General features: G+C 43.2%; 1 pseudogene; it reads left to right on the top strand.

The window, feature by feature from the left end:
* The window catches only part of LOC111970724 (voltage-dependent L-type calcium channel subunit alpha-1D-like), a 101,239-nt pseudogene that overhangs the window by 52,955 nt on the left and 33,694 nt on the right, over positions 1-14,590 (top strand).

The following is a 14,590-nucleotide window of genomic DNA, read 5'->3' as shown; positions in this document are numbered from 1 at the left end:
TTGTAATATGATGTTTAGGACTGTCATCTGATGAAGTTTTGAGAAGGTTAGTGAAAAATGTTATATCTTTTGCTGGTTTATTCGCTATCGCTAACGTGCATGAATCAATGCTGCTGTGTGGTTGGCTATTGTAGTAAGCTAATATAATGCTAATTGTGTTTTCGCTGTAAAACACTTAAAGAATCTGAAAAAATAATATGCATATTGTACGAGCAAGAATTGAGTACGAGGCAGTTTAATTTGGGAACGAATTTTTACAAAGTGAAAACAGCGCCCCCATATTGACTATTACTGCAGCAAAAGAGCTAGCTAGCTGTCTGCTTGGCTTGCTAGCTGCTTGTTTAAACACAGACAAAATGTCAGCGCACTGTTCTCTGATTGGCTAAATGGATCCGTCTCGTCGCAAGTCTTTAGCTAAGATTTGACATGTTCAATTTGGGAAAATCAAGCAGCCGACATGAGACGTTCTAAAAATAGAGTGTTCAAAGCAAATGTTATGAAACTGAGTAAAACCATGTTGTCTGTTGTATCTGAATCAGGCTTTAGTCTGCTTCTCTGCTGTTCAAATCTGAAATCAGATCAGAAAAACTTCTACAAATCAAGAGTTACAGCTGTTTTAGTAACCGCATCAGCTACTTTCATTAAGCTAACTTCCCACTGTTGAATAAACTGCCATGGAACTTTCAGAAATGTCTAATTATATACCAGGTAGTTTGGATCCTGGATGCTGATTGGCTGTGTGTATATCAGACAATATATCACGAGTATGATGCAAAACTACTTGTTTACTGTTATATTCATGTTGGAAACTGGTTTAAAATAGCAATAAGACAACTCTGGGGTTTGTCGTATATGGCCAATATGCCACTGCTAAGGGCTGTATCCAGGCACTCCACTTTGCATTGTGTGTAAGAACAGCCCTTAGGCGTGGTATACTGGCCAATATATCACACCTCGTCAGGCCCTATTGCTTAATTATAAAACTTGGGGAGCACATTCTAAGAATTAGACAATTAGTAAACAATGTGACTTTTGACACATCAGCTATTTTTACCACTTTCCCAACTGTTGGAAAAGGTATGAAATCAGTCTCCTTCTCTGCTATTAAAATGTTAAATCAGAACAGAAATATCTTCTACCAATCAAACGATATAACTGTTATAAAAACCGCATCAACTACTTTCATCAAGCTAAATGCCCACTGTTGAATTAACTGCCATGTAATGGAGCATTCTTACATTTCTAATTATATCACTGGGGGAGCACATTCTAAGAATGAGAACCACTAATTAATGTGACTTGCTTCAGCAGGACCACTAGAAATTCCACTTGCTTCTGACTTATAGTTAGTGTGCCTTGCTTCACAATACCATTCTATGTAATAACCTACCACTACCACTACCACTCATCCCCACAGTGACCGTACGTACATACCCCAACCAGAAGCCATGGATTACAGGCAACATCTGCACTGAGCTAAAGGCTAGAGCTGCCGCTTTCAAGGAGCGGGACTCTAACCTGGAAGCTTATAAGAAATCCCGCTATGCTGTCCGACGAACCATCAAACAGGCAAAGCATCAATACAGGACTAAGATCGAATCGTATGACGCTCGTCGGCTGTGTCAGGGCTTGCAAACCATTACAGACTACAAAGGGAAGCACAGACGAGAGCTGCCCAGTGACACGAGCCTACCAGACAAGCTAAACTACTTCTATGCTCGCTTTGAGGCAAATAACACTGAAACATGCATGAGAGCACCAGCTGTTCCGGACGACTGTGTGATCACGCTCTCCGCAGCCGATGTGAGTAAGACCTTTACAGGTCAACATTCACAAGGCGGCAGGGCCAGACGGATTACAAGGACGTGTACTCCGAGCATGCGCTGACCAACTGTCAAGTGTCTACACTGACATTTTCAACCTCTCCCTGTCCGAGTTTGTAATACCAACATGTTTTAAGCAGACCACCATAGTCCCTGTGCCCAAGAACACTAAGGTAACCTGCCTAAATGACTACCGACCCATAGCACTCACATCTGTAGCCATGAAGTGCTTTGAAAGGCTGGTCATGGCTCACATCAACACCATTATCCCAGAAACCCTAGAACCAATCCAATTTGCATACCACCCAACAGATCCACATATGATGCAATCTCTATTGCACTCCACACTTCCCTTTCCCACCTGGACAAAAGGAACACCTACGTGAGAATGCTATTCATTGACTACAGCTCAGCGTTCAACACCATAGTGCCCTCAAAGCTCATCAATAAGCTAAGGACCCTGGGACTAAACACCTCCCTCTGCAACTGGATCCTGGACTTCCTGACGGGCCGCCCCCAGGTGGTAAGGGTAGGTAACAACACAACTGCCACACTGATCCTCAACACAGGAGCTCCATAGGGGTGCGTGCTCAGTCCCCTCCTGTCCTCTCTGTTCACTCATGACTGCACGGCCAGGCACAACAGCAACACCATCATTAAGTTTGCCGATGATACAGTGGTAGGCCTGATCACCGACAACGACGAGACAGCCTATAGGGAGGAGGTCAGAGACCTGGCCGTCTGGTGCCAGGACAACAACCACTCCCTAAACGTGATCAAGACAAAGGAGATGATTGTGGATTAAAGGAGGACCGAGGACCGAGCAAACCCCCATTCTCATCAACAGGGCTGTAGTGGAGCAGGTTGAGAGCTTCAAGTTCCTTGGTGTCCACATCACCATCAAACTAACATGGTCCAAGCACACCAAGAAGGTCGTGAAGAGGGCACGACAAAACCTATTCCCCCTCAGGAGACTTGCCCCTCAAAGATTTGGCATGGGTCCTCAGATCTTCAAAATTTTCTACAGCTGCACCATCGAGAGCATCCTGACTGGTTGCATCACTGCCTGGTATAGCAACTTTTCGGCCTCTGACCGCAAGGCACAACAGGGGGTAGTGCGTACGGCCAAGTACCTCACTGGGGCAAAGCTTCCTGCCATCCAGGACCTCTATACCAGGCGGTGTCAGAGGAAGGCCCTAAAAATTGTCAAAGACTCCAGCCACCCTATTCATAGACTGTTCTCTCTGCTACTGAACGGCAAGCTGTACCGGAGCGCCAAGTCTAGGTCCAAGAGGCTTCTAAACAGCTTCTACCCCCAAGCCATAAGACTCCTGAACATCTAATCAAATTGCTACTCATACTATTTGCACCCCCCCCTTACACCACTGCTCCTCTCTGTTGTTATCATTTATGTGTAGTCACTTTAATAACTCTACCTACATGTACATATTACCTCAATTACCTTGACTAACGGTGCCCCCGCACATTGACTCTGTACCGGTACGCCCCTGTTGCTATTTTACTGCTGCTCTTGAATTACTTGTTACTTTTATTTCTTATTTATATTCATATTTTTATTTTATTTAAACTGCGTTGTTGGTTAGGGGCTCATAAGTAAGCATTTCACTGTAAGGTCTACACCTGTATTCGGCGCATGTGACTAATGCAGTTTGATTTGATTTGATTATTATTACTACAAGTACTACTACTACTAATAATAATAATAATAATAATAATAGTAATTACTGCTACTGCTACTACTACTACTACTACTAATAATAATAATAATAATAATAGTATACTATTACTGCTACTGCTACTACTACTGCTACTACAGTCAATAGGTCCACCACTACTGCAGTCACTACTTCTACTAAAAACATTAGCTTCATTTTTCAACACTAGCATTAAACTTCAACATTTCTTTATACATAAATTGTTTCCAGCTGAAGCAATTCACAATTTATTTTCATGGAAAATGACCTTTCTAGTTTATAATGTGTTAATGTGTTATATTGACTGACACACCCCCTCTGTCCTTTGTGATTCCAGACGTGGCAAACAAGGTTCTGCTGGATGTTTACGTGTGAGATTATGACCAAGATGTACAGTCTGGGCCTGCAGGCCTACTCGTGTCCCTGTTCAACCGCTTTGACTGCTTTGTAGTGTGGAGCATCACAGAGACCATCCTGGTGAGCTGGCCATCATGTCTCCTCTGGCATCTCTGTGTTCCGCTGTGTCCCCTTCTTCAGGATCTCAAGGTCACACGTGAACCACTTCATGTCGAGTAGGGTGAAGTCGCCCCTAGACACTGTTCTCTTCTCTCCTCTCTCTTTGATGTGTGTGTGTGTGTGTTGTGTGTGTGTGTGTGTGGTGTTGTGGTGTTGTGTGTGTGTGTGTGTGTGTGTGTGTGTGTGTGTGTGTGTGTGGTTTGTGTGTGTGTGTGCATATGTGTGTCCATGCATACTGTATGCATTGAGAGTGTGTGTGATTTGCCATCTCTCTCTGTTCTCCAGTCACTGCAGTTCTCTCAGTAACTTGTGGCATCGCTCTCAACTCCATGAAGTCCATCGCCTCCCTGCTGCTCCTGCTCTTCCTCTTCATCATCATCTCTCCCTGCTGGCATGCAGGTGTTCGGAGGCAAGTTCAACTTTGACGAGACACAGACCAAGAGAGCACCTTCGATTAACTTCCCCCAGCACTGCTCACTGTGTTTCAGGTGGTGAACAGTACAGGTGTTGGTGTTCTCTCCTCTCTCTCTCTCAACACACACACACACACACACACACACACACACACACACACACACACACACACACACACACACACACACACACTTATATCTAGAACCTCATGAGCTACCGGTATTTAGTGAATGTTGTATATAAGGAGAGCCTCCTGGTGATGACGTAGGGGCTAGCCCAGGGATGTAGTGGTAAAATACAGATGGGTAAACACTGATCGCCTCTGGCGGTGAATAAAGTCATGCTGCCTATATTTTAAATGCATTTTTCCACAATAGGTGGGTTTGTGTTTGTTTATGCCTCAGACAAGTCCTCTGTTTTTGCTGTTGTGTGATACATAACTAGAGTAAAATGTTCCATGGTCTACAGTATATACATACTGTAAAGTACAGTATGTTATGTTGTACTACCAGCGTATGCTCTATGTGTATCCATAAAATGACATATGAATTATAGGACCTCTATGTGTGTAGCATCCAATATGATTGAGTGTGTTTGGGTGTGTTGTTGCCAGATCCTGACGGGTGAAGACTGGAACGCTGTGATGTATGACGGCATCATGGCGTACGGTGGCCCTTCCTCATCAGGGATGATCGTCTCCTTCTACTTCATCATCCTCTTCATCTGCGGAAACTGTATCCTTTCTTTACCCCACTCATCCTATCAACAGCCCAGATCATAATCTGCGCTTACCTAGGTTCCAGGGAGGCTGGTGGGAGGAGATATAGGAGCTGATTGTAATGGCTGGAATGGTATGAATGGGATGGTATCAAACATATACAACATGCCCAACAGCTTCCTCTGATCCAGACACTCCAGGGCTGGGAGGTTTGTATTAGCCCAAACACAATAACCATCTTATCCTTGGCCGTTTCCTCCCATCCAGCATTGAACATTTCTGACTTCGACACAAGCACTGTATGCTTTTCTCTCTGTTCCTATTCTGAATATTCTGTATCAGTGTCTTCCTTTTGTCCTTGACTGAACACTTTGCTCAGACATCCTGCTGAACGTCTTCTTGGCTATCGCTGTGGACAACCTGGGAGACGCGGAGTCTCTCAACGCTCCACGAGACAAAAAGGAAGAGAAAAAGGAAGACTTGGTAAAACTCCTTCCCAGACATATTGTGGTTCAGGTTTATTCAGCGGCGTTGTATACTTGTGAAACATACATAATATGTGATGCTATAAAATAGTTTCAAATACACTTTAAAAACTAAATTATGACACTTATTATACACAATTAGAACTCTTAATCACATTTGGTTCTTTGGATACAGGTGCCAGTGGAGGAAGAAGAGGAGAATGCTGCAGGTACATGGAGAGAACAGGCCTGTGTGTGTGTGTGTGTGTGTGTTGCCGTGTACGTTGTTTGGTGTGTGTGTTGTGTGGTGTGTGTGTGTGTGTGTGTGTGTGGTGGGTGCGTGCGTGCGTGCGTGCGTGCGTGCTGCGTGCGTGCGTGCGTGCGTGTGTGTGTGATCCGTCTCTCACTGTGTGTGTGCCTGTATGTGCAGAGGAGGAGAGACGGAGGTTCCAGCAGGCCACGCCACCATCTCTGAACTGTCAAGAAGGAGAAGATCACCCCATCCCTGATGGCAGCGCCTCTTTATTCTCAGCAAGACCAAACCGTAGGTCACACACACCACACACCACGCACACACACACACACACACACACACACACACACACACACACACACACACACACACACACACACACACACAACAGGTGGCTGTTCTTGAGCCTGTTCTCACAGCTGTGTCTATTGTCTATTGTCTGTTGTTCTCCTCAGGATCCGGGTGGGATGTCATAAACTCATCAATCACCACATCTTCACCAACCTCATCCTGGTCTTCATCATGCTCAGCTCTGTCTCCCTCGCTGCAGAGGACCCCATACGCAACTTCTCTGCTCGCAACATCGTAAGTACAGGAACCTTCTGTCTAGGTTAGAGGAACACACCGTATACAGCAATTGATTTTCAACAGATAGGCTTCGTAGTAGTACATAGTATGTACAGTAAAGACAGATTCTGTAAGGTTAATTATTGGTTAATTATTTACCTTGATTTAGTGATGTAGTTTGTTGTGATTGATGTACATTAACAGAGTACTGTGGGAGGAGATAACTCTTTCCTGAACTTTTCCCCATGATGCTCTGAGGCAGCAGGTTCATTGACTTGAGTTTCCTTATTTCAACTCATCATACTAACTTAACCTCAAGCTGCGGGAATTTAAAGATGATGTCATTGTGGTAGTGGGATAATGACATCCTGCAGGTGCACTCAATGAAACTGATGAATAGATAGTGTATTATAAAATATATTGTATTCTACTGTACATAGATTTGATACATTTATATGAATACGGTTGATGTTCTGTTTATGCATATTAGTCATTTCCTATGCCCTTTCCTGCACACATGGATTATCCCACTCTAACTAGTTGTTCTAATGTCTTTGATGAATATACATGCTGCATAACCTGTATAATCATTGTTAAACATGTACGTTGCTTTTTGCAGATACTTGGTTACTTTGACTATGCTTTCACGGCTATCTTTACTGTTGAGATCCTGTTGAAGGTAAATGGCCTGTGTCCGCCTCTTTGTGCTGTCAACTAACTGCCCCCCACAGTAACACTCCCAACGTCTGGTTGCCTTCCAGGTCCTAGGCTATGCAGATTATGTCTTCACTAGTATGTTTACATTTGAGATCATGTTGAAGGTAACCCCCGTTAATGACGACAGAGAGCCTTGTTGCATTCTCTCCTTGTGTGTCACCTGCTGCCACCACAGTACTACCTGCCTTGTTTTGTTTTCAGTTTCTATTCTTTGTCTTTTGACTCCATGGCACCTCTTTTAACTTTTAGATTGTCATCATTAGCTAACTCACGACTACTACTACACACACACTGACTAACACAAGAGTTGTTCAATTTCCACTAATCAACAAACTAATAATCCAGGAAGGAATCAGACACAAACTAACACAGATTGGTGTCATCATGATTGTCATGCTTGAGTTGAAAAGGTTTTGGAATTTCGACCGACGACACAATTTTGTGTAACTTTCAAAAAATGATGCAACTCTTTGTGCAAGGAAACAGCTATCATGGCACTGTTTAAGACATGTAGCTTTGACTGAAGTTGACCCAGAAGTCATTGGTGGAGTTTTGGAGGGTTTAAAAACAAACATCTAAGGCCATCTCCAGTCAAAGCCAACTCCATCTCATACTGACTGACTGCTATTCAGATACTAAGCAATAAAAGAGGGGGCAAACCAACCATGTTCATGTGGAGCATGGGCTTTCCCCTGACTGACTGAGTGCATAGAAATGTAGTGTTTCCTCCAGAACCGTTAAGAGGGTAGACCTAACCTGCACAGTTTTGTCCAGGGTCGTATTCATTAGGGCAAACCGTAGCAACATGTTTTGCAACGGAAAGCGAAAACTAGAGTTTCTTATTGGACCAGTTCAGGTAGTCCTCCCTGTTTTGGTCCGTTTTTTTCCGTTTGGTGCCTAATGAACACGTCCCGGCTCAGCTTGGTCCTGCTGCGTTAGCAGCACCCTGCGTTCTCTGTTACCATTCTCAGTTAGCTCTTTACTCCCTCCCTCGCTGTATGTTCTACTGGTCTCTACATTTACATGCACTCAGGACGATGAACTTTACTTTTATGATTTGAACAAGACTTCCTTCTGCTGGGTTGTTTACTTCTCTGCCTGCTGAAGTCTGACATGTTTTAGTAGGAGCTGCTTTATTATCCCTTTATATTTGAGCTATTAAAGAACATGAAGGAATGTGCTTTAAGGGAAACGGCCATACATGAATGTGTCAGTAAGGGGATTCGGTTTTCCAATCGCTGGAGCGTTCGATCCTATAGTTCATCTCAGGTAGTAGACATAATATCTGTTCTCGCAGAGCGGCAATAAATTGCATGTTTTACTGCTGCGAGTGACCCTGTTATTAGCGGATTGGGAAATGAATGACTTGCTACTACATTCATGTACCAGTGTGCCGTGGGGTGGCGATGGTAGCTGCTAGCCTCCTGTTTTACTGCTCTGTCTGAGTCTGAGCCTGAGCCTGAGTCTGAGTCTGAGCTCGCCACCCTGAAATAGAGTGATCTACAAGAGTGTGGAATTATGTGGGTGTACGTGGGTGTGAGGGAGAGTGAGTGCTGTATTATTGCTGTTTCTACTCCTTTGTCTATTTGGGTGTGTCTGTCTTGTGGTGTACAACTGTTGTGTACTTCTCACTGGGGACACCATGTCATTTCAACGTGGAGAACTGGGTAATATTTGGTTGAGACGATGAACAGTGAGATTACAACCTATATTTACCCACTTTAAATTATTACATAAGAAGAACTTTATAGTTGCAGTAACCACAAAATGTGGCCATGGATGTGTTACTCATTTTAAGGTTGTATGTTACATTAGTTTGTAAGGTAGCCTTTTCCTGTATTACACAAGTAATATTGAATTGTGTTTGGTTGAGCTTTAATTCCAGTTTGTTTGATTACTTTCACTTAGTCTTGCTTTAATTCCAGTTTGTTTGATTACTTTCTTCATATCCAAGGCATTTTCCACGTAGATTCCACATCACAATATGTTGATAAATTACGTTAAAACAACGTTGATTCAACCAGTTTGTGCCCAGTGGGTTGTGTGTATGTCTCTGTGTTTGTGTTAATGTGCGTATTTCTTAGTGTCTGATACCCCTCTAACTAACTGTGCCCTTCCCATCAGATGACCACATACGGGGCGTTCCTCCATAAAGGGGCGTTCTGTAGGAACACCTTCAACCTGCTGGATCTGCTGGTGGTGGGGGTCTCCCTGGTCTCCTTCTGCATCCAGTCAGTACCTGCTGCTACCCTCCGCCCACACTATTTCCTTTCTTTCTTTCTCTCTCTCTCCCTCCCTCTCTCTCTCTCTCTCTCTCTCTCTCTGTCTCATTTTTTTCTCTCTCTCTCTCTCTCTCTGTCTCACGTTTTCTCTCTCTCACACTCTGCTATCTGTCTCTTCATCATATTCCTCACCCATTCTCCCTCTCTCTCTGTTTCTTCTCTCTTGCACACTGTCCTAACACATCATTTTTAATTGATATGGTCCAGTTAGATATGGCAGTGAATGGTTGTATTTAGAGAGTGCGAGTTTGTTTCTGACAGTGAGTTCCTGTGATGACATTTAGGTCCTCTGCCATCTCAGTGGTGAAGATTCTGAGGGTCCTGCGTGTGCTTCGGCCCCTGAGGGCTATCAACAGAGCCAAAGGTCTCAAGGTAGACTGTAAACCTCCTACTCTTTCTCTTTATGTATCATATTACTTGCCACAGTATTGGTAGAACAATTACAGTAAACTTGTGATAGTTTGTTACAAAAACCTGTGCCGTGCGACAGGTAAAAAAAGTAATAGTTCCCGTAACTGTATCGTTACTATAGCTCCTTGTCTTCTTTGACATATATTGACCTTTCATCAATGTAATGCCATCTTACCGTTCAATGACTGCTAACATTTTAACTTTGACCCTTGCAGCACGTAGTCCAGTGTGTGTTTGTGGCCATCAGGACCATCGGTAACATCATGATCGTCACCACGCTGCTGCAGTTCATGTTTGCCTGCATAGGAGTACAGCTCTTTAAGGTCAGCACAGTAACACTGGTTCTAAGATCAGTACTATAACACTACGTAACTACACTGTCAGAGCCGTAACACTGGTTCTAAGATCAGTACTATAACACTGAGCGTACAGCACTGTCACCTCGCGTGGTAAAACTGCTCTAAGAATCAGTCTCACTATACACACTACCGCGCTCAGACAGCACGCGTCAGAGCATCAACAGCTCGCGGGTACTCTACAGATCATGTATCTCATCAACAACCTACCCGTAGACAGCACTGTCAGCGCCATAACACTGGTTCTAAGATCAGTACTATAACACTACTGTAACAAGCACTGTCAGCGCTAACACTGGTTCAAGATCAGTACTATAACACTACGTACACAAGCACTGTCAGCGCTGTAACACTGGTTCTAAGAATCAGTACTATAACACTACCGTAACAAGCTACTGTCAGCGTGGCACACACTGGTTCTAAGATCAGTACTATAACACTACCGTAACACACTGTCAGCGCATACACACTGGTCTAAGATCAGTACTATAACACTACGTAACAGCACTGTCAGCCGCCATAACACATGGTTCTAGAGATCATACATAAATCCAACTACGTAACACACTGTCCAAGCGCGGTAACACTGGTTCTAAGATCAGTACTATAACACTACACGTAAAGCACTGTTCACGCGTGTAAACTGGGTTCTAAGATCAGTACTATAAACTACCGTAACAGCACTGTCAGCGCCATAACACTGGTTCTTAAGATCAGTACTATAACACTACCTCGTAACAACACTGTCACGCCGCTGCTAACACCTGGTTCTAAGATCAAGTACTATAAACACTACTGTAACAGCACTGTCAGGCCGTAACACTGGTTCTAAGATCAGTACTATAACACTACTGTAACAGCACTGTCAGCGCCGTAACACTGGTTCTAGATCAGTACTATAACACTACGTAACAAACTGTCGCGCTGTAACACTGGTTCTAAGATCAGTCAACTATAACACTACTTCCGGTAACCAGCACTGTCAGCCACTGTCGCGCCGTAACCACGACTGGGTTCTACCAGATCAGTCTACTCATCCCACATACTCGTACCCACAGCAACTGTCAGCGCTGTAACACTGGTTCTAAGATCAGTACTATAAGACTACGTAACAGCACTGTCAGCGCTGTAACACCAAATTGGAAGAAAACTGACTGAAACGGGGGACCACTGAAACCCATCCAATATGAAATGCTTTTTTTTTTCTTTTCGTTGCTAAACATTTTGCTATGGTGTGTCCTAATGAATTAGACCCTTGTGTGTAGACACTATCCCAGACAATGAAGATGTGTGTGTTTGCTTCACAGGGGAAGTTTTACCGCTGTACAGACGAAGCCAAGTCCAGCCCAGACGAATGCAAGTCAGTAGTTTTTGATACATTTGTCCATCTATAGCTACATAGTAAACTGACACCAGTCATATTGTACCATAAATACTTTCATTTACTCTACAGTATGTGTTCTTTAGTATCTTGTGAGTTGAGCATGTTGCCCATAGACATACATATTCACAACATCCACAATATTCATATTGTTAATATATTGTACATCATAGGCCTAACCCTATATCCTGACCTCTGACCTCTAACCTCCCAGGGGCACCTACATCCATTTTAAGGACGGGGACGTGAACCAGCCGGCCATCCAAAAGAGAGTGTGGCACAACAGCGAGTTCAACTTTGACAACGTGCTGATGGCCATGATGGCTCTTTTCACCGTGTCTACCTTCGAGGGCTGGCCTTCGTAAGACACACTCTCATAATATATACACAAATACAATATTAAACACGTTCATATTTTTGTGTATAAAAAATAACAATTAAACAAAAATGTCTTCTCTCTCTCTCTCTCTTCTCTCCTCTCCCTCTCCCTCTCCCTCTCTCTCTCCTCTCTCTGTCTCTCCTATCTCTCTATCTCTCTCTCTCCGATCTCTCTCTCTCTCCTATTTCTCTCCTCTCTCTGTCTCTCCTATCTCTCTATTTCTCCTCTCGGTCTCTCCTATCTCTCTCCTCTCCCTCTCTCTCTCTCTCTCTCTCTCAGGTTGCTCTACAAGGCCATAGACTCTAACAGGGAGAACCTGGGTCCCATCTACAACTACCGCATCGAGATCTCCATCTTCTTCATCATCTACATCATCATCATCGCTTTCTTCATGATGAACATCTTCGTCGGCTTCGTCATCGTCACCTTCCAGGAGCAAGGAGAGAAAGAGTACAAGAACTGTGAGCTTGATAAGAACCAGGTCAGTTCATGTGTGTGTGTGTGTTTAGAAGAACAAAACATGTGTGTGTGTGTGTTTAGAAGAACAAAACATGTGTGTGTGTGTGTTTAGAAGAACAAAACATGTGTGTGTGTGTGTGTGTGTTTAGAAGAACAAAACATGTGTGTGTGTGTTTAGAAGAACAAAACATGTGTGTGTGTGGGTGTGTGCGTGCGTGTGCATCTGTACGTGTGTGTTCATGTGGTGTTTATGTGTGTTTATGAGTTTTGTGGCACTACAAGTTTAGTCTGCTCATCCTTCCCCACACTAAGGTTCTCAGTGTGTTGCTATGCAGTTTGTGTGTATACCAGGGTTTCCATTAGGAAAATATGCCTCCAGACATTTGACCAGCAGCATTTAAATGTAACTGACATTTGATAAATGTACCGGACCCGTATGCGTTGGGTGCGTAACCTGATTATGACTGCTCAGAGTGACAGAAATCACATTCAGATTATAGTCTTTCATATTAACAGAGGATGCAATGATATCCGGTTCTTCTTACCGAATTCTGATGCGTACTTTGAACATGTTAGAATAACTGTTCTCACAGCCGATAAGACGAGTAACAAACAGCAAAATCACTACCTATGTCAATCTACTATCCCTCATAGTAGAAAAGTTGACCTATTCTATTGATCAGCTTGGAGAGAAAGAAATAGTCTGTTCCAAACAGACTCTGACTGTGAGATGATAGATCCCAAATTCATACAACCAGTAAGCCGAGGCTACAAAAATAAAAAACGTTAAAAAGCAATGAGTCTGATGCAACAGATCAGATCGTTTAGCTTAAAACATTGATCAACTATTATTTCTTCACATTATGAGTGCAGCAACGTGCACAAGGCAGTAGGCTAGGCGCAAATGTTTGTTCCATAATGCAATTCATGGGAAAACACGGTTGTCAAAATGCACCTGCGAGCGGTTTCATGTGACAGAGATAAAAATATCTGTTTGAAATGTAGAAAGAGGGGAGATGAAATATGCAACAACTAGCATGGGTTGTTAATATGACTAGGGTTGTGCCTTTGTCTACTGGACAATGAAAGAAAGATTATATAAAAGAATTGCCTCCACGGATATGGTCTGATTTTGGCTACTTTGAAGAAAGGTAAGACATGCCTCATAATATGTACTGTAGTATGAAGGCTGCCTTCCATTACCAATGCATTTGCTGTTTGAGATGCTGCAGCAGCAGCTCCCACACTGTCTGACAGATTTCACGCTCAAAGGCTCAGTATCTGTATGCTGTACGCATGTGAGAAATAAGATACATAACAAGTATACTGTACACACGAGCCAGTTTAATTCCACAAAATTATACAGTGCATTCGGAAAGTGTTTCTTCACTTTGTCCACATTTTGATACGTTACAGCCTTATTCTAAAATGGATAAAATTATAATTTTTCCTCATTAATCTACATATAATAACCCATAATGACAAAGTGAAAACAGGTTTTATATAAAAAATATATATAAAAACATTTAAACAGAACTACCTTATTTACATAAGTATTCAGACACTTTACTCAGTACTTTGTTGAAGTACCTTTGTTAGCGATTACAGCCTCGAGTCTTCTTGGTTATTTTATTTAGCGGCTTTTCAAAATGTTTATTGGCCAAAAGCCGGTTATTACCAGCTAACAGAAATCCTGGTGTATACTATACTGTGTGTACAGGTATGCAATGAATAACTGTGTGGCTTCTCTCTACAGCGGCAGTGTGTGGAGTATGCCCTGAAGGCCCGTCCGTTGAGAAGGTACATCCCTAAGAACCCCTACCAGTATAAGTTCTGGTACGTGGTCAACTCCACAGGGTTTGAGTACATCATGTTCGTCCTCATCATGCTCAACACGCTCTGCCTGGCTGTGCAGGTAAGAAGAAGCTCAACCCAACCCATTCAGAGGCCGTAGTCTTGTCGTAACATTTGTTATTATACTCCGGTTATTAGAAATAAAAAACATTGATTGTTCTCCTTCCCTCCCTCTCTATCGCTCTATCTCGCTCTCCATCTCTCTCTCTATCTCCCTCTCCATCTCTCTCTCTATCTCTCTCTCCATCTCTCTCTCTATCTCCCTCTCCATCTCTCTCTCT

This window comes from Salvelinus sp. IW2-2015, linkage group LG11 (genome assembly GCF_002910315.2).
Source record: "Salvelinus sp. IW2-2015 linkage group LG11, ASM291031v2, whole genome shotgun sequence".
NCBI lineage: Eukaryota > Metazoa > Chordata > Actinopteri > Salmoniformes > Salmonidae > Salvelinus > Salvelinus sp. IW2-2015.
This window is presented reverse-complemented; position numbering and strand designations above follow the sequence as displayed.